This window comes from Bison bison, unplaced genomic scaffold (genome assembly GCF_000754665.1).
Source record: "Bison bison bison isolate TAMUID 2011002044 unplaced genomic scaffold, Bison_UMD1.0 scf7180017864473, whole genome shotgun sequence".
NCBI lineage: Eukaryota > Metazoa > Chordata > Mammalia > Artiodactyla > Bovidae > Bison > Bison bison.
The window spans coordinates 14,119,118-14,139,840 of NW_011495034.1; the positions used below are offsets into that span (position 1 = coordinate 14,119,118).

At 40.7% G+C, this 20,723-nt stretch overlaps 1 protein-coding gene across 1 annotated transcript in view; it reads right to left on the reverse strand.

The window, feature by feature from the left end:
- The window catches only part of DSE (dermatan sulfate epimerase), a 79,947-nt gene that overhangs the window by 58,634 nt on the left and 590 nt on the right, over positions 1-20,723 (reverse strand). The window lies entirely within an intron of this gene.

Genomic DNA, 20,723 nt, shown 5'->3' on the forward strand with positions numbered 1-20,723 from the left:
TTGTAGTGAAATAAATCTAATATTATTCTTAAATATATCAAACGCTAAGAAAACATATGGTTTTGGTACCATACAATCATTCCCTAAAATTATACTCCCTGATGTGTAAAGCCTATGGACTCAGCCAAAAAAGAAAAATTTAAAAACCAAGCACTCTTAATCAAAATGAAAGTTCTTTTTTTTACTGATGGCTTACTGTTTCCTTACTTAAGGGTGAAATGAAATATATCTCCCCAAAAAGTCATTTCCAAACAAAAGTCCACAATATGAAATTATAACATGCAGAACCCCAAGAATTTACACAAACTACTGAGGGAGTAATCATAACCCTGAACCCACACGGCAAAACCACACTGTGTATAATAATGGTGTTCACCCCCTTCACACTCAACGCTGGAGAAACTTTAGGTTAGGTCTGTAAGTTAAGTGCAGCCCTGCACAGTCAAAGAAAATTTCCATGTGTCTCTAGGAGAGTTGTTTAAAAGATTCCACATTTTCTCATTCCACATTTTCTCTGAAGTTCACATCTTTGCAGCATCAACAATAGTAACTGTATAACTTCTTTATATAAGAAGAAGAATTAAGCTAGATTATATTTTTAAATGATCATACATATTTTCTGGTGTCAAATCTGAAATCTCCATCTCGCATGCACCACAGACTTTTGTTTGAGTAATTTAGTGGCTATCAAACTGACGGTATAATTCAGGCGGAGAGTTTTGCCTGCTACACATTTCTACAAAACTAAAAACCATTAAGATTCTTCTTTTGAGAGAGTGGTTGTCCTACAGAAAGCAGAGAGGAAGTAAAATTTTCATGGAGGCAAACAGAGAACAGGACAGAGAGTAGGGGGAGAGAAGTATCTACAACGTCACTGATGAGACTACTAGAGTACTGAATTTTGCCCGCAAAAATGCTCAAAGAGAAAATGAAATGGTTTTATACTTTCTAAGACAAGCTATAAGTAAATTCTAGTTTATCTAGCAGTGTAACAGTTGGATATCTTCTGATTGGTACTTGTTACAGTTTTAATGGATTTTCTTAATGATGACATTGGATGACAAAATCCTATTTTCAGAATTTTTTATTCTTACATTATTTTCAGAACAATCTAATGCTGAGTATGAAAGTGAAAGTCGCTCAGTCATGTCCAACTCTTTGTGACTCCATGGACTATACAGTCCATGGAATTCTCCAGGCCAGAATACTGGAGTAGGTAGCCTTTCCCTTCTTCAGGGGATCTTCCCAACTCAGGAATCGAACCCAGGTCTCCTGCATTGCAGGTGGATTCTTTACCAGATGAGTCACCAGGGAGGCCCAAGAATACTGAAGTGGGTAGCCTATCCCTTCTTCAGCAGATCTTAGTATAATTAAGTGTATTTCTTTTTTGGCATTCTGAATCTTTTAAAAAGTGGTAGCTTACGTATTTTAAGTTTTCCACTGTATTGTTTTCCAGAATTGGAATACCAATTCCCTACCTATACTGGGAGTAAGACTTTCTTGTATTTATTCATTAATTCAGCTATGTATTGAGCAGCTATAAACCTAGAAACTATATTAGGCATGAGGCTACAAGGTAAAATTTCTCCCTTAGTCCAAAGCAATTTATTTAACTTATTGTACCTGGCCCCAAAGAAAATTAGCAATCTTTTTTGTTTTCAAAATTTTTCGTAATCAAAGATTTTTCTAGAAGAGTTTCAAAAACTAGCTGTGACTTTCTCAGCAATAGCTTTAAACATGAAAATACTATTTTCTGGCATAACTGACTAAAAGCATAAAGCATGTAAAGAAAATGAATAAAGATAATGAAGCCAAGAGCTAAATATAACCTCATACAGTTTCAAATAACAGTTAATTTAAACCAGGAAATGTCCATGAAAAGTAAAGGAAAAATTTTCTTCCTGCCACAGATTCATAAGGGCAGACTGCTGAGGCAGTTAAGAAGGCTGGCCCAGGGGTCAGAGTGGCTTTTTTCACCACTGTGTGACTGTGGACAAGCTAAACCAAATCCCTTATTTAAAATGAAGAGGACAATGGTATTTGTCTCACAGGCTGGTTGGGAGATTAAACGACATAACACCTATAAAGTAATTAACACTTTCTGGTAAGGGTTCCCCCGAAATGCTAGTTCTCATCATTCACCTCAGAACCCGATTAGTGATTGAGGGCACAAGCGGGAGCCAGACTTAAAGAGTTTGAATCCCAGCACCACCACATCCTTAGCGATGTTCCTGTTTCCTCCTCTGTAAAATGGGTAAAATAATACATTCCTCACAGGGTTTCTGTGATCTTAAATTAGCTTCAAGCACTAAAAGGGTCACTGGGATTTAGAAAGTGTTCCACAAACGCTAGCAGTTGTCATCATCTTGCCAATAAGAACACCAAGGTCAGTCCACAAGAGAGAGAGCGTGCTATGACACCAGGAGGAAGTGCTCACAAACCATCACTCACAGAAGGTTATTTTTAAAACAGGTACAATGCACCATGTATTCATAACCTTGTAGAGTCTTCAAAAGCCTACAAATATCAGATATTTTGACAAATATAAAGTATTTGATGCCAAGAAGTTGGTCTTTCTTCCTGCTCAATGGCACATTTATAACTTTGAGGCTACACATTCCAAGTAACTGAACACATGTGAGGAGAAAAGAAGTTTCTACATTTAATACTATTTCTTCGGCAACCAAATTTTATACAGAGAGAGAGATAACCATTCTGATTGTATATGTGCTCACCCAGTCAGAAAAATATCCTAAACATAGAAACAACAGTTTTGAAGTTTAAAGATGAAAAACTTACTTCTGAACTTAAAATTTTTAAATCTTATGTTTGATCGAAATACATTTTCTACTTCCCATGAAAGTGAAAGAAAGTGAAGTTGCTCAGTCGTGTCCGACTCTTTGCAACCCCATGGACTGTAGCCTACCAGGCTCCTCCGTCCACAGGATTTTCCAGCAATAGTACTGGAGTGGGCTGCCATTTCCTTCTCCAGCAGATCTTCCCAACCCAGTGATTGAACCCAGGTCTCCCACATTGTAGGCAGACGCTTTACTGTCTGAGCCACCAGGGAAGTCATAAATGGCATTATATATTAATTTTCAGTTAGCAATGTAATTCTTTGAATTTGTGGACATAAGTATCTTTAATTCTGTAACCAAATCTCCTCCTTTGATTTTTGAGCTATATGACTTCCTTTCTTAGCACCTGTGATGATTACTTTTATACGTCAACCTGACTGCAGCCATACAGTGCTCAGATATTTGATGAAATGTTATTTCTGGTTGTGTCTGTGAAAGGTTTCCTGAAGAGATTAGCATTAGAAGTGGTAGACTGAGTAAAGCAGATTGCTGTTTCAAATGTAGGTGAGTCTTGTTCAATTCAGTGAGGATCTGAATAGAACAAAAAGTCAGAGGAAGGGAGAAATCCCCTCTTCCCTCCCACTCCCTCCCTTTCTCTCTGCCTTACTGATGAGCACGGACATCATCTCCTCCTGCCCTTAGACTGGAACTTGTATCATCAACCTTTCCCGGGTTCTAGCTTGCAGACAATCAGCTTCCGTAGCTGCATGAGTTGCATGAGTTAATTCTTCTGCCTCAACATCAACTTCCAGGCTACCCTCTCTCCTTTCTACCTCTTTCCTGACTCCAATCAATACCACATACTTGGAGGTCAATGCCTCTATTTTTCTAGCCCAGTATCTGCAAACTTCTGAGGAATAAGTCATGACAACAATTATATATTTCTCAGGCAAAGTACCACAAAATACATTTAACTTCTCATACATAATCTACTCTGGTTCATTCATTTACCTATTTACCTAAAACTATGCATATTTAGAATATGTCCTTATAGCATAAATTTACCCTCTAATAATAATGACTCTAGGAAGCACTAATACCATGTTCAAGGCCCTACCTAGCTATGCAGGAAAGTGAAAGTGAAAGTGAAGTTGCTCAGTCGTGTCCGACCCTCATCTACCCCATGGACTCAGCCTACCAGGCTCCTCCATCCATGGGATTTTCCAGGCAATAGTACTGGAGTGGGTTGCCATTTCCTTCTCCAATGCATGAAAGTGAAAAGTGAAAGTGAAGTCGCTCAGTTGTGTCCGACCCTCAGCGACCCCATGGACTGCAGCCTTCCAGGCTCTTCTGTCCATGGGATTTTCCAGGCAAGAGTACTGGAGTGGGGTGCCATTGCCTTCTCCTGGGGTGCCATTGCAGGAAAGGGTTAACTCAAATCCTACACATTTCTAAGAAAGGACTGGCCCATGTCTGGTTCATGGGAGATGAGTTCTGAGCTCTCATTATATTCTATGTGATAAGAGGATTTTGGGGTGTCTGAGGCCTTGGGCCATGTGGTACTATTAAGATGGGACAGTTTATACTAACAATGGGATTCACAATGAACTGTCTTTGCTCTGGGGGACCAAAATCTGAATAGCTACAGTCAGTCATGCAGGCGCTACATGCTTCCAAGACTGAACCCCAATAAAAATCCCTGACCGCCAAGGCTCAAGTGAGCTCCCCTGGCTGGCAACTCTTTGTGAGGGTTGTCACAGATTCGTGCCAGGAGTGGAACTTCATTAGCAGAGGACAGTGGAAGCCTGTGCCCGGTTCCTCCCAGACTTCACCCCGTGCACCTTTTCTCTTCGCTGATTTCAGTCTCTATCCTTCAGCTGTGTTAAACTATAACCACAACTGTAACAGCTTTTTGAGTCCTTCTAGTGAATCACTGAGCCCAACCGTGGTCCTAGGGAACTCCCTGACCTCCTTTTTAGTTCAATGATGGAAATTTCTGTTAGAATTCTGAAAGTCTTGCTATAGCACTTTGTCCCATTACATAAGAAAATGTCATGATACTTTTCACCAACTCTTTCTCCTTACTTAACTTCTGATATTGTTCTACTTTAAACCCCTCAATATGATTGTGTCCAAGGATGTTGCTATTGAAGTAAAGGACACAGCAGAATACTGGACTTAGGATTAAACAACTTAAAAGCCTTAGACATTGTCTAAAAATGAAATACATAATGTTAGGTGGAAAAGCTTAGAAGATTTTCTCTAGGAAGTAATTTGCTGGCACTAAACATACAATTTCAGTTCATTTGTTTAAAATTAAAATGTCATTTATTGGATGGCAGGTATGCAGTGATGCTTTTAACACTATACACAGTTCCTTTTCATCTCTTACTTATATTTAAGCATTCTTCCATTTTTTAATCTTCTACTTTTTTTTTTTTTTGCCGTCTTCACATTCTCAAACATTTTTATGTGTACTTTTGTTCTCATTCTCATTTTTGTCTAACGAATCATAGTTCCTTGGCATTAAAATCCCTGAGTACTTTCCAAATGTCCTCCTATGAATCATAATCAAAACTCAGAATACCACAGACTTGGTTTGTAGAACAAAGATACAGAGATGTAATTAACCCAAAGACGCAGGCACTGCTGTCTCAGACTTCCCCATCTCAGTCTCAGTTACTGGCAATCAATCCTGCCAGAAATTCAGGCCCAAACTCCCTTTTTTCCCTTCCCTGCTTTGTCTCCATATTCAAACCATCAGCAAATTCTGTTGGTTCCATTCTCAAAATACATCCAGAATCCAGCCACTTTCACCACCACCATAACAGCCTAAGCCACATCATGTCTTGCCCAAATCACTGCAATAGCTTCCAAACTAATCTCCGTCTTTGCCCTCACCTAGAGTGGTCATTCTCGACACAGGAGCCAGAGCTGACCTGTTCAACCATAACTCAGATTATGTCACCACTCTGTTTAAAACCCTCCAAAGGTTTCCCATCTCATTCAGAGTCAGCACCAAAGTACCAACGTGCATGCTTGCTCAGTCGTGCAAGTCATGTCTGACTCTTCAAGAACCCGTGGATTGTAGTCTGCCAGGCTCCTATGACTGTGGGATTTGCCAGGCAGGAATACTGGAGTGGGTTGTCATTTCCTCCTACAGGGGATCTGCCCGACCCAGGGACTGAACTTGCATCTCCTGGATCTCCTCCATTGGCAGGAGGATTCCCTACCGCTGCATTACCTGGGAAGTCCCCAGGTACCACCAATAGTTCTCAAGTCTTTATGTGGAGTCTCCACCTCCTACAACTCTCCCCCTCTTTCCCCTCCCAGTCACATGGCCTCCTTGCTATCCTCATACACATGTGGGTGCTCTGTCCCCAGTGCCCGTGTGCTTGTTCCTCCCCCAGACGTCTACATGGCTTGCTTCCTCACTTCAAGTATTTGCTCAAATGTCACTTTCTCAGTGAGGCCAGATGTGACCATCTCATCTAAGTTATATCCTTACCACGTTTAACCACCATCACTCCCTAAACTCCCTTCTGGGTTGTATTTTCCTTCATGGCACTTATAACTCTCTAATTACTATACAACCTACTTATTTTTTGTGTGTGCCTGGCTTCCCCCTCTAGAATGTAAGCTCCATGAGGGCACTTTGCTGCTTTTTGCTATATCCCCACCACCTAAGCATGCCCAGCACTTAAGAAACAGAAAATATTTATGGAATTGATGAATTTAATAAACGTGTTTAAGATGCAAAGCTCTAAATACTCAGAGATAACTAAACATATAGTTAGATAACTATATGAATACAGCTACATAAAAAGAAGAAATAAAGATCTTTTGAGTATAACTTTTGGAGGTAAAATGTATTACAATGCCTGAACCTTAGAAGACTGCTGAGTGTGATTATTAATGACAGAGTTGACTGAGAGCTGCCCTCTGCCCAGTGCCCTTCCAACCCTCACTCAGGCAAAGCCCCACGTATACCCTTGACTGTGGTTGGCTCCCGTACCCCCAAGCCCACCATGTCCTGGTCAACGTGCCTGGCCTGCCTCTGACCACAGTCCACTCCCTGAGGATTCCCTGCTGTTTCCCAGCATTCCACGAGTGGTTTTCATGGGTTTCCTCAGAGTTTTCTCCTAAATGTCACCTCAAAACTTTCAGCCCCTTTTGCATGGGATTAGACATTCTGCCGCTCCCCTTTCTCCTCAAGCTCAGACCAGCCAGGCCTGCTTCATGCACGATGACTGCATATGCTAAGACTTTCACTGAGGATCTTCTGTTTTGAAATTTAAAGTAATTTCCTTCATGTCCCTTCTTTTAACCACATTCCCAAAGATTATCATCATAACATAATGGTTTGTTATAAAGGCTTTATTATTGCTATTATTTGGATATTTTATTTTAAATTGGAGGACAATTGCTCTGTAATGTGTTGGTTTCTGCCCTACAACAATGTGAATGAGCATTAATTATATATATATATATATTCTTTTCCTCTTGAGTCTCCCTTCCACCCCACTCCTCTAGGTCATCACAGGGCACCAGGCTGAGCTCCCTGTGCTATACAGCAGCTTCCCACTGGCTATCTATTTTACACATGATAGTGTATATATGTCGATGCTACTGGAAATTTTTTTAAAAAATCCTCTGTACTGCCAACATTTCTTTTATGCAGAGATGTCAAAAGAATAAGGGTGCTTTCTAATGAATTATTCTTCCTTTCACACCTACATTATTCCTATTATTTTGTGCTAAAAACTTCTTGTAACAGTTTTTATAGTTCGGTCTATAAAACATTACTAGTCAAGAAACAATTTTTGCGGAGATATGTTACTAGACAGTGGAGACCATGCATGCTGTGAAGAATAAGACAATAATTTCTGAATTGATGGTGACAGATTCACAGGCCAAAACACATTTTCCAGTAAGAAATAGCCCAACTCAGAGCCTGAAACTGCCAGATATCTAATGTTTGTGTCTGTACGTTCCAGGTCATGAACATTTAACTTGGTGTCTATAACCTCATATCGGTGCATTTACTGCATTTTTTCCTGACTTTAGCATTCTACTCTGGTAGTGGTAGCCCCATTCTTTGTATCTCTTAAACTAGGAATGCTAAGTCACTTCAGTCGTGTCTGACTCTGTGTGACCCCATAGATGGCAGCCCACCAGGCTCCCCCGTCCCTGGGATTCTCCAGGCAAGAACACTGGAGTGGGTTGCCATTTCCTTCTCCAATGCATGAAAGTGAAAAATGAAAGTGAAGTCACTCAGTCGTGTCCGACTTTCAGCGACCCCATGGACTTCAGCCTACCAGGCTCCTCCATCCATGGGATTTTCCAGGCAAGAGTACTGGAGTGGGGTGCCATTCCCTTCTCCGAAACTAGGAATACACCTCTCATATCCACCCTACTCATTTCACCCCATCTCTGCTCATGGCCGGATTCTACCGAGCTATTTCTTTTAGTCAAACCTGAAGGAATTCTCTTCATCTATGCCAGAGAAAACTCCTCTTGTACTGATTTTATTTCTTAGACCTTCTTCTCATGTCCTGTCCTACATGAATGTGGAGACTAGATGACCATCTGCCAGGTCAATTCCTGAGGTAAATGGGACAGGGGGCAGAGATGACACCTAAGATGCTCCAAATTAAAGATTCTGTGAAGTAATTTTGACTCTTTCAGTGATACATCCTGTATTGTGCTCTCCATGGAGGCTGAAAGCCATTCTCCCCAACCCACAAGCAAGATGGGAACCAGCCTCTTCCGTTCCTGGAGCCACCTTAGTTTCCTCAGTGACTCGCCAGGGGTGACTCTCCTGGCACGTTCATCTCTTGCAAATGTTATTTGTCTCTACTCTTTTTAATCTTCATGGGTCATTTCTATTGTTTTCGAATAGTTCTCAACCTCTCAGTGACTTGGGAAACTCAACCCTACTAAAAACCTGTGTGCATGCATGTGTGGTCGTGTCCGACTCTTTGCAACCCAATGGACTGTAGTCCCCCAGGCTCCTCTGTCCATGGGATTGACCAGGCAAGAATACTGCTGTGGGTTGCCATTCCCTTCTCCAGGGGATCTTCCCAACCCAGGGATCGACCCACATCTCCTACATCTCCTGCACTGGCTGGCAGATTCTTTACCATTGGCACCACCTAGGAAGCCCAGAGGCATTAATTTCCATCTTACCTCACAGCTGCATACCTACTCACTTACTCATTTTCAATTAACTCCTCAGCAAAATCCTTATTCTGAAACATTAGGTTTTTGCCTCTTCTCAAAAGTATTCAGTTCTTCCTTTATCACCTATATTTGGGGACAGTGACACATCATCCAAATTTACAGAGAAAACTGAAATTATCCGGTGTAAGTACAATGTCCCTAAACTTATCTTAATATCTTTATCTCTAATCCTAAATGGAAAGAAGTCATGGAGAGTGCCATCCTGGAAAGATAGAAGAAAGGCAAAAAGATCTTTTCAGGACTTAGGGAGCACACAAATATCCACGGCTAACCAGGCACAATGTGTCCACTGCTGTTCAGGAAACAGTGCAAGTCCAGACAAAGAGGAGACAGGAGAGCCATGGATAGCTCATTACTTATTTCCCATGTAAAACCACAGAGATCTCCTCTTTTCTACAGTCCTTTAGGCATGTCATGGCATAGTATGGTAGACTCAAAAGATCTAACTTGAAATTAGTAATGGGTTGAATTAGGTCCTACAAAAATTCCTGTGTTGGAGTTTTAATACCCTCAAAATATGACCTTATTTGGAAACAAGGTCCAAATAAACCACAGATATAATTAAGATATAACAATTATAATTAAGTTAAGATGATGTCTTACTGGAGTAGGATGGGCTCCTAATCCAATACGATGGTTATCTTTATAAAAAGGGGCAATTTGATGACAGAAATGCATAAACAGGGAGAATGCCATGACAAGATGCAGCGTGAGATGAGGGTGAAGTGTCCACAAGCCAAGGAACACTGAAGACTGACGGAAACCACCAGAAGCCGGGAGAAAGGCATGGAGCTGGTTCTCTCGGCCTTGGAAGGAACCGATCCTGCTGATGCTTGCATTTGGGACTTCTAGCCTCACAGAACTGTGAGACAATAGATTTCTGTTGTGTGAGCCACTCAAGTGGAGGCATTTTGTTATAGTAGCCCTAATAAACTATATGCAGTCCTAGTCCTACAATGTTCTCATTCCTAAAATTGTTGTTCACTAAGTCGTGTCCAGCTCTTTGCAACCCCATGGACTGCAGCACTCCAGGCCTCATTCCATTCCTAAAGTAGGGATCATAATTTTTATTATATCTACACCAAAGGCTGCTATAAAAAATAAACATATAGTGCTCACCAAATACTAGGAACTACGCTAGGTAATTCACATGGGTTAACTCATTTAATCTTCACCACAATCTTCACACAGATACTAATATTGTCCCCTTTTCACAGCTGAGGAAACCGAGACACAGCAGAATAGTAAGGAAAAGAAAAGTGAAAGTCATTCAGTAGTGTCGGACTCTTTGCAACCCCATGGACTGTATAGTCAATGGAATTTTCCAGGCTAGAATAGTGGAGTGGGCAGCCTTTCCCTTCTCCAAGGGATTTTCCCAACCCAGAGATTGAACCCAGGTCTCCCACATTGCGGGCAGATTCTTTACCAGTCAAGGTCACACAGAAAGTGAAGGGGCCAAGATATAAACCCATGCAGTCCGACAGTATTACCCATGAAATAACTATCTTTGTAAACTATCAAGGTCCTTCCAAATTAAATAAATCACCATCATCATAACCACTTTCCTACTCAAGAGCCTCTATTTCCCACAGCAGAAATAACAATTTTCTCCTCCAAGAGCTTCCACAGTCTAGTTCTGGCCTGTGTCTTCAACTTTAGCATTCACTTCCTCCCCACACAAACTCTCCCTTCATGCTTAACTGCTCATCCTTGCTTGAGCACAACTCGTATTTTATCCTCGATTCCCACTGTTACTCTCTATGAGGGTTCCCTCTACCTGCTCCACATCAACCTCCTATCTTTCTCAAAGAGCACAGTACTATCTAGCAACAGCATTCCCTAGCAACTCTATCCACAAGTGGCCTCCCCTATGGCCCCATACACGCATTGCTCAATACTCTTTGGGAATTCAGGGATGATGCCAACCAAGAAAGTGCATCTGCCCTTTTATAAAATGGTAAAACAAAGAAAATATCTACACAAACTACTAAAGAAAAAGGAAGTAAGAAAATTCCCTGATAGTCCAGTAGTTAGGACTCTGAGCTGCCATTGCAGGGGGCATGGGTCTGATCCCTGGTTGAGGAGCTAAGATCCTACAGGCCAAAAGAAAAAGAATTATATGAGAATTACAAAGTACTACTGAAATTTATAGAAATCAATACTTCCAACTGAGTTGAAGAAGGATGGATACACTGAGGGGCATCTGAACTGGGTCTTAAAAAGGGATCAGGAAGAATGTCTATAGCTATCTATCTATAACTATCTTTAACTATGCCCACTAATTAATACACTCAGTACTAATACCATGCACACTGAGTTACTTGAAGATACTTGTTTTCTCCTTTTCTCACATTTATTGTTTCAGTCCTCTCTGAATCCAAAAGGGCTCTGAGACAGATCACACCTGCTCAGGTATAAGCCTCTGGGAGGCGGGGATCTTAGATCCCCTTAGATCTTCTTTGTCTTCCCTATGGTGTCATGCACAAATGATTATGTGCAACACAGGCCTTCAAAAATATTTGTGGAAAACAAGGAAAGAATTCATGAAGAAGGTACAGAAGATAGGAGAGAGACTGTCATGAAAGGAGATAAGGGAATTAGCATGATTTTTCTAAGAAGTTCTCCTTGACCTGGCGGCTACCCCACTCCTTAGCTCACTCCTCTTCCTGCGCCTTTGCTTAGCTGGTGGCTATGCGTGCAAGGCTTTCTCTCCTCCCCCTTTTGGCATAAAATCCTCTGAGGCCCAGTTCATTCTCCCCTCCTTGCTGAGTATTCTTCGCCCACGTAACCTTCACAGACATTTTTCTTCCTGCAATCCTGTTGCAAGGATTTGTCTGTTCAACACTTAATTGTTCTCATAAAGTTTCATACTCAGTTATCCTTCTCCAACCAGACTTTATAGCTCCTGAAGGCTGGAAACCATGTTTTTTTTTTTTTTTTCTTTTTTGCATGCTGCCCTGCTTTGGCTTCAACCAGACGTCCCCTCAAACATGAAGTACCTGGCAAGTACTTGCTGAATGACTAAATCCTTTCAGTATTTCTATCGCTAAAGTAGAACGTTCTTTCATCTGACTCTCAGGTTCAAAAGTACACTGGAAAAAATTATATATCAAAGCATTCATTCCTGGTAACACAGATTTATCTTTTCTAAAACTTGCAATCACTGAACCAAACTTCAGTGGCTTCACCAACAAGAAAAAAAGGTGTAAGCGCACAAAGAAGGGTCTGTTACATAACCACCCGAACACTGCTAGCTCCATTCAACTTCTTTAGGCACAGGATTTATCATTTTATGGCAATTTAGTAGTATAAATACTGCCAACACATTTCTTCCCCAAGAAAGAGATATTGAAAGTGGCCCAACTTACCCTAGAACTTGCCAGATTACATTTAACAAGTTGAAGTGAAACTGAATTTTTCAAGTTCCTGCAGCAGATACTCAAATACCATTTGTTAATTTGAATTTTATTTAGAATAACTCTATGCAAGTCACAGTAAATCTAAAAACTATTCATGCTGAAAAGCTTAGAACCCTAACAGAGCATGTGATTAACAGGATCTCTTATGGAAACAATACTGGTTTCCGTAAGAGAAAAGAAGTGGATCTTAAATTTTTACACTAGAGTTTAAGAAATGATAAACTGAACTATTGCATAAAAGTAACAGATCAATTATTATTCTGCTCTCTATTTCACCTGGGTTCTCATTAGAACCAACATGCTCTAACTTGTGAAAGACTTACATTCAAATTAGAGGAAAAAAGAAGAAATCAACCTCATATCTAAGGGAGACAGCAAAAGACACTTTAACTGGTTAACTCTGCAGGCTTTTCAGTGATTCTAAGAAATCAGTTTCCTCTGAGAAAGGTAACTGTGAAAAACATTTCAAAATTGCTTTAAAACTATGGGCTGTAAAACTAAGTGGAAACATTCCATTTCAGCTGCCTAAGACATTGACATTGTTGGGCTCCTGTTCTTGGCATCCCCCAAACCCACTGACCCAATATTGGCTAAGTCTGCTTTCTAACACCTTTAGCAGCATCAGTATGAACATGCTTTTAAAATGATTACATCTTAAGTCCTGCCTAATTTTATTACTGTGAAAAAACACGACCACTGGCCTGCAACCACAAATTAATTCTACTAGAGTCTATTTTCCTGAACAAAAATGAAACAAAGCTCACGTTCTGTTTCTATACATGCCATTCTTTTTAACCAAAAATACTGCTGTTAAGAAGTCTGGAGTATAAGTGAAGTTTCCGAGCTCTTTCTGACATGGGCAGCCTCTATGTTTTGACCACATGGCTAATGAATGCCCCATACACTCATGTGACCACTGTTGCCAGTCTCACTCTCCCATAAAAATGGGGTAGAGAAATGTAAAAGATATTACTGAAAGTCCAAATGCAACACCACAATCTGCTGCCAAGCCCTTTTTAAAAAAGATTTTCTAAAATAAAAAAGAAATGTAGAGGAAAGTAATCCGTTTGAGGAGAAAATAGATTAGGCATAGGGGAGAAGGGCTTTCAGACACTGTAATGTGTATCTGAATGAAACGCTGAAGCAATCTTATGCATGATCAATACTTAACCAGTTAGCAAATATTAATACTTTGCTCTAACAAATAAAAGTGCTAAGTAGAAACTATACACAACTTGTATTTCAAACACTAAAACTCACCATATCGTCTACCTTCACATAATTAAGTCACTTTTAATTTCCAAGATTTTCAAATCCAGATGAGCAGCAGTCATAAAATTAGAACCCCAGAAGACAAATGCTTACATCCCTCCTGGACAACCTCACTTAAACCTTTCTAAACAGAGAAGAACTCAAAGGCCTCCTTCATAAATCCATTCTAAAGGTTAAAACATTCAGAAAAACTTCCCCGTATTTAGCATAAATCCCTCTTGATGCCTGCTGTAAGTCGATTTCCTCTTCTTTTTCTTCAGGGAAGATGGAAAACAGCTGTTCAACATTCCCTTTCAGGCCCCTTTTTCCTTCCTGCCAGGCCCATTTCCCCCTTGGGAGAAGTGTAAACACTGCAGGTGATTCCTAAATCCAGCTGGCCCCTACCCGATTATCCAAGGGGCTGGTGAGCTAGGCCCCGTGCGAGCCTCCTAGGATGCTGTAATCCAACTGCCAAGGCCCCAAGAAGAGCTCTTTACCAGAATCTGTGGAATTCCAGAAATCCTTTACTTAGAGTCTGTCCTCAGATATAGTCAAGACAACAAGAATAGCACTGTGTCAAGAAGAAAAGCTGACAGTTGCAACTGTAAAGAAGGTAAGCAGTGTTATCCTGCAGCCTGGCGGGCTTCACTACTACTCTGCCCGGTGTCAGGGTGTTGAGTGCACCCTGGCATGAAACATTTTTAAACTACTTGATGATTTTTATCATGCAATTCTTGAGTTCCTTTGTCACTAAGGCAACTTTCTGGATATAAGCTTACTTTAGAAATGCAATAACCCTTTCAATACTCCAAGGTGCAGAACTACTCTAAATGAAGGTGTTAATTTGTAGTCTTTTATTTCTTTTTTTCACTTTTTAAAATATGTTTATTTGAAATAAATGAGCATTGTTCACAGCTCTTCTCTGCTCCTTTTTCCCTGCCACCTCTGTTTCCTTTGCATTCTGTCCTGTTTTTTTTCATAATAGGTATTTTAGAGGGATGACAATCCCCTCTCCCCTGCCAACCTGCCAAAGATCCCTACATCCATCTCATACAAATGCAGATGAGCAAATTCTAATGAAAAGTGACTTCAGCATGGATTTCCAATCCCTAAGAAGTAGAGACCACACAGTCTGAAGAAGAGGATGTGACAGTAAAATGTATGCAAAGATAAAAAAGGGCACTTTTGGTTTCCGGAACAGAACAGACTTGTTCAAGAGGCCCATGGGCCTCAGCCAATTACCATGATCCATTTGATCTTTCTGCTAGGGAGGACTGTCGCTTCATCTAGGACATCACTGGCATCCCCTGGTTCACCAACTGTGCTCCCAGTCTATTTTTTTTTAATTAGTAATCTCTAGGTTCACAACACAATATGCAGAGCACTACATTTTACACTAATGCTGTTAACTCCCACTTCAAGAATTGCTAACAAATATCCCCATTTTTCTCACAATAGTCATTAGACTCCAACAGTAAAGCCAGTACATTGCCTGTGTACTTCATCAATAAAAATATTATAGACCCACAGCTTGGTGAGCCCATTTCCTTTACAAATTCTTTTTAAGAGTTATGAAATGCTGACTCAGCTTTGTTGTGGTATAACATCTGCACGCATTAAATCCCTTTTGCTTAGTAGCTAAGTTTGTTACACATGAGAAAAATGCAAAAACCTTAATTTAATCAACAAATTTACAACCCTATGGCATCTGTATATGAAATGAATTATTTCAAATGGAAAGATTTAAATGACTGTGCTGCTGCTGCTAAGTCACTTCAGTCGCATCCGACTCTGTGTGACCCCATAGATGGCAGCCCACCAGGCTCCCCCGTCCCTGGGATTCTCCAGGCAAGAACACTGGAGTGGGCTGCCGTTTCCTTCTCCAATGCATGAAAGTGAAAAGTGAAAGTGAAGTTGCTCAGTCATGTCTGACTCTTAGCGACCCCATGCACTGCAGCCCACCAGGCTCCTCCGTCCATGGGATTTTCCAGGCAAGAGTACTGGAGTTAAATGACTGTGGACCTACTCAATTTCTACTGAATGATCATGTACACTAAACACACAGGGAATTTTACTATGATAATCCTAATATTTTCCACTAATTAAGTAGAGAGGCCCTGTTAATTCCATAAATAATACCAAAAATATTTTTCGCATGTGGACACACACATACACTCAGTTGCAAATTCTCTCTGTCTAGAGCAAAGCAGATGGATGCAGTCTACAATGGATACACGACATACGCATAACTGAGAGTTAACTACACACATGTGTTTTGTTATATTTTTAAAAACAGGACTACACTTACCTAATGGTTATAACTATTCTCAAATATAAAATGCCCAAACAAATCATGCTATTACCAGGATGTTTATAGCTTCTACATATTACTAAAGAGGGAAATTCTGTTCTTTCAGAAATTGTTTACTAACATTTGATGACAACACTTACCAAGATCATGTTTATGGACTACCCTAAGGGAGCTGGAACAAATAGAAGGAAATCCAGTGGTAATCTTAAAGCACACTAAAATTCATAGTGTTATCTGGAATTAAGGACAGAACTCCATTCAAGAAATAAACAGATGGAACTTGCCTGGTGGTCCAGCGGTTAAGACAGCACGCTTCCAAAGCCAAGGGGTGCAGGTTCCATCCCTGGTCTGGGAACTAAGATCCCACATGCTGTGCAGCATGATAGGGTGGGGTGGGGGTGGGAAAGCAATCATTCTCCAATAAAATTAATTTAAAAAAAGCAATTGTACTCCAAACAAATTAATTTTTAAAAATTAAAAAAAAAATAAACAGATGGTCGCAACCATCATTTCTTCTTTTTCCAAAGTAAAATCATTCCCTTTTCTTTTCTGTGGTATTTAACAGACTCTCTAAACACTGCCTCCTGCAGGTTTATACTCTTCTGGGCATCTGACAGAGGATCTGAAATCCATACCCTTGATATGCTGGAGCTTGCTGAGACATGCAGACGGAAGCAACACAACTGGTAAAACACCCAAAAACCTGAAGCCAGCAAATGAGAGCTGAGCAATGAGCAAAGGGCTCTGTGGGAATCAGAAGGGTCCCCAGGATGGAACCCTGATGAGGATGATAAGAGATAAGCAGAGTGAGAGGAGCGTGCTGTGGGAAGAGGGCACCAAAGCAGCCAGTTTACAGAAGCCTGAAAAACACATAAGCAAGCATTCCAGGGAGCTGATAAATCATGGACAGTAATGAGTAGTAAATGGGATAATAAATTAGATCTGTAAGAAAATGAAACGTAAGAGTCTTTAATAACATGGATGTGGAATCATAAAGGAGAAAAGTAGAATAAAATATGCCATTTAGGTTAATCTGAAATTTAAAATAGGCCACTGCTACTGCTGCTGCTAAGTCACTTCAGTCGTGTCCGACTCTGTGCGACCCCATAGACGGCAGCCCACCAGGCTCCCCCGTCATTACTTGTAAATGACAGACGTCTCTTCTTTTCATGGTATTTCCATTTCTACAGCTCTAAAATAAGGATAAGACACCTGCTCTATATCACTCTTCATTTCCGCTAGGCTAAAAAATGAAAATATTAGAATTCTTTGGAAAAATATTGAATTACTTTCTCACGCTCACGCTCAGTCATGTCTGACTCTTTGCCACCCCATGGACTGTAGCCTACCAGGCTCCTTTGTCCATGGGATTCTCCAGGCAAGAATACTGGACTGGGTAGCCATTTCCTCCTCCAAGGGATCTTCCCCACCCAGGGATCAAACCCACCCTTCCTGTGCCTCTTGCATTGCAGGAAGGTTTTTCATCACTGAGCCATGGGGAAGCCCTAGGCAGTTTTAAATAGAAGCATTCACATAGCTGTATGATCTACCAGGGACTCTTGTTTTCCTTCCATTGTCTAATGCACAGGAATTCATAAGCAAGAGTTTATTAGCCTCCTTTTTATCCTGTCCACAACACTACCTTTTTTTCTAGTATGATTCTTTTCAGTAATATCTCTCCACCACGCCCTAATCAAACCACTCTTCTACATGCAAGTAGGAGCTGTGAAACACTAAAGTTAGATGGGTAAGAACCTGGGACTACATTTATTTATTAAAATATATAGAAAGATTTTCTTTAAAGAAAAATCACTTCAATTAAAAATATTATCCACTTAATGCAAGGTTTCACTTTTAAAATATATAATTTATATTAGAGTTGGGCATTAGAATCAGTAAGACTTTTTGAAATTCATCCATTTCTAATTGCTGCCATCATCAAATAGAAGCATGGATCAGTGCCACTGAAATCTAGGACTTTAAACTCTACTTCCATTCTGCCCTTAATTCATCAGATGAATTTCACTGGGAAGTAATTTCTTTTTGGTACTCTGAACTTATACACTTGCCGAATTCCCATGTCAGGCACTGACTCTTGGTTTAGATTACACTGTGTCATCCAAATACCCACTGGTAATTTGGTGACTCCCAACAAGTTTTTTTTCTACAAATCAACAAGCATACGTGCTAAGTCACGTCAGTCACATCTGACTCTGCGACCCCATGGACTGTAGCCCACCAGGCTCCTCTGTCCACGGCATTCTCCAGGCAAGAATACTGGAGTAGACTGACATGCCCTCTTCCAGGGAATCTTCCCTACCTAGGGACTGAACGCATGTCTCCCATGTCTCCTGCAATGGCAGGCAGGTTCTTTACCACTAGGGCCACCTGCAAAGCCCACAAATTACCATGGGTGAAGATAATGTAATTCCAAGATGAGAAAATCCTAAGGCATTTTATAATATAGTCAAAAGAACTGTCCTGTCCTCTACTTGGAGCCATTCTTTCAGAAGGATTGATGGACATGGAATCTCCACCTTACCCACTCCTTCATAATAGTAAAGATCCAGCCCTTCTCAGTAATCAGAATAAAAGGATCCACTACAATGATGACCTTCCCTCTACAAGAGGGTCTTGATCTCCTCAAAGGCCTGCCACAAACATATTCTAACATAAAAAAAGTTTTGGTTTTTTAATTTATGGGGGAAGAAGGTGAAAAAAGGATAAGAACATGTACAAACATGCTAATGATATCTGGGCTTCTCACATGGCGCTAATGGTAAAGAACCCCCACCAATGCAGAAGACATGAGAGACACGGATTCAATCCCTGCATGGGGAAGATCCCTGGAGGAGGGCATGGCCATCTACTCCAGTATTCTTGCCTAGAGAATTCCATGAACAGAGGAGCCTGGATGGATACAGTCCATGTGGTTGCAAAGAGTTGGGTATGACTGAAGCGATTTAGCATGCATGCAAGTAATATTTAATACACACTGCAACTACAGAATGCTAATTTTTTACTAGTTTCTTTACCCCTTTGGGAAACAAACATTATTGATACAGTAAAACCCCAATCTAAATGCTGTATCTTCCTTATTCCTTTCCAATCATTTGTTGCAATTGTAATATTGAGTGGAAATCATGTAATTTCTTTCATGGGACAGAGTGTCATCCAACGCAAGTAGAAATAAATACCAAAATATTCAACTACAAATATTAAGAAATGTATAAACAAACATCTTATTGCTTAATTGCAGAATGTATTTTCATCTATGATCTTAAAATACTTTTTCAGAGATTAAAAGAAACCTTTATAATGAGGTCTTGGGAAGGGCAGTACAACCTCAGTGAAGTTAAGAACCTCCTGGATGACCATCAGATCCCCTCAAGGCAGCATTGTGGGATATTGGACTGGTCAACAAATCTCACTGAAAACATGTTATTAGCTAATTTGTGGACTAACTTTATAAATACTAAAGTAGATAGACACACAAATGTTAGGTATTATGATGGTCCTGACTTCATGTGGCTAACTTCTTACCCAGTCTTTCCATAACCAGGCCCCAAACCTCAGAGAGAGGAACTTTAAAAACCTTCTACCCAGCAGGCCCAGGAAGGTGCTAATAAGTCCTTCAGTGACAAGGGGTCTATACTGTTTTCTGTTGCAAATTTCCCTTTTGTCCACATTTTCTCTTCTCTATTTTTATAGAACACATCTTACCTGCACACTTTACAAAAGGACACATATCTATCTGTATGGTAACCTTGTAGTACATGATATACAAATTTCTTCCATGAATCCTGCAAACAATTTGGGGATCTCATTTTAGAAGTAGTCAGAATATTCTACAAAATATTGCATATCCTATTTCATTTCATACAAGTTATCATTTATTGCGAAATTTAAAAAAAAAAAAAAAACTGAAGAAAAGGAAATTCCTGAAAGGTTAAGGTCTATTATGTGAAACATAAAATACTGGGGGAAAAATTGTTTTGAAACTATTTCTCAGTGAGAACGTCCGTTCTCAAATTTAATGTCAACTAAACCATGACTCTCTAAAGCATGACTAATGAAAAAATGTTTAAAAGAACCCTATAACACGGAGATCCCTAGAAACTAAAAGTGTCATTTCCTGATCTAAGGAATTCCAAGTAAATGAGGTTCACCTCCTACTTATAAGCAATCGATTCGGTTTCAGCCTTCAATGCCCGCCAGCCTGAGCAGAGGTTGATGCCTCAGCCGAGCGATGAAAATGAGAAAATTCTGAGGTCACAAACAGCTTAGATTCCATCCGCGACAGAGCCCATATGGCATTGCTCACAGAGCTTCCCAGCCTGTGAGTCAAGCACGCCCCACCCCCCACCCCACCACCAGGGGCTGCCTGGGAGTGAGGTTTACCAACAATTTCTCCAAGTGTCGGTGGAGCCTGGCGGCTTTGGAATCCGGCGTCTAGGGAGGCTCGAGACGTGCTTGCCTGGCTTCCACAGTCGCAGAGGCTGGCTGCCAGCGCCAGGATCGGCACACCAGACCACCACCACCCCAATTAACAGGGAGACGGAGGGAAAGGAGGGCGCGAAACTGTGCAAACCTACCGGGCAGAGGGAAGTCGGAGCCCCCGGCCGTCCGGGAAATCGCGGCTGGGCCGGCCGGACCCGACGCACAGAAAAGTGATCTCCGAGTTTTTACCGTGCGCCCAGC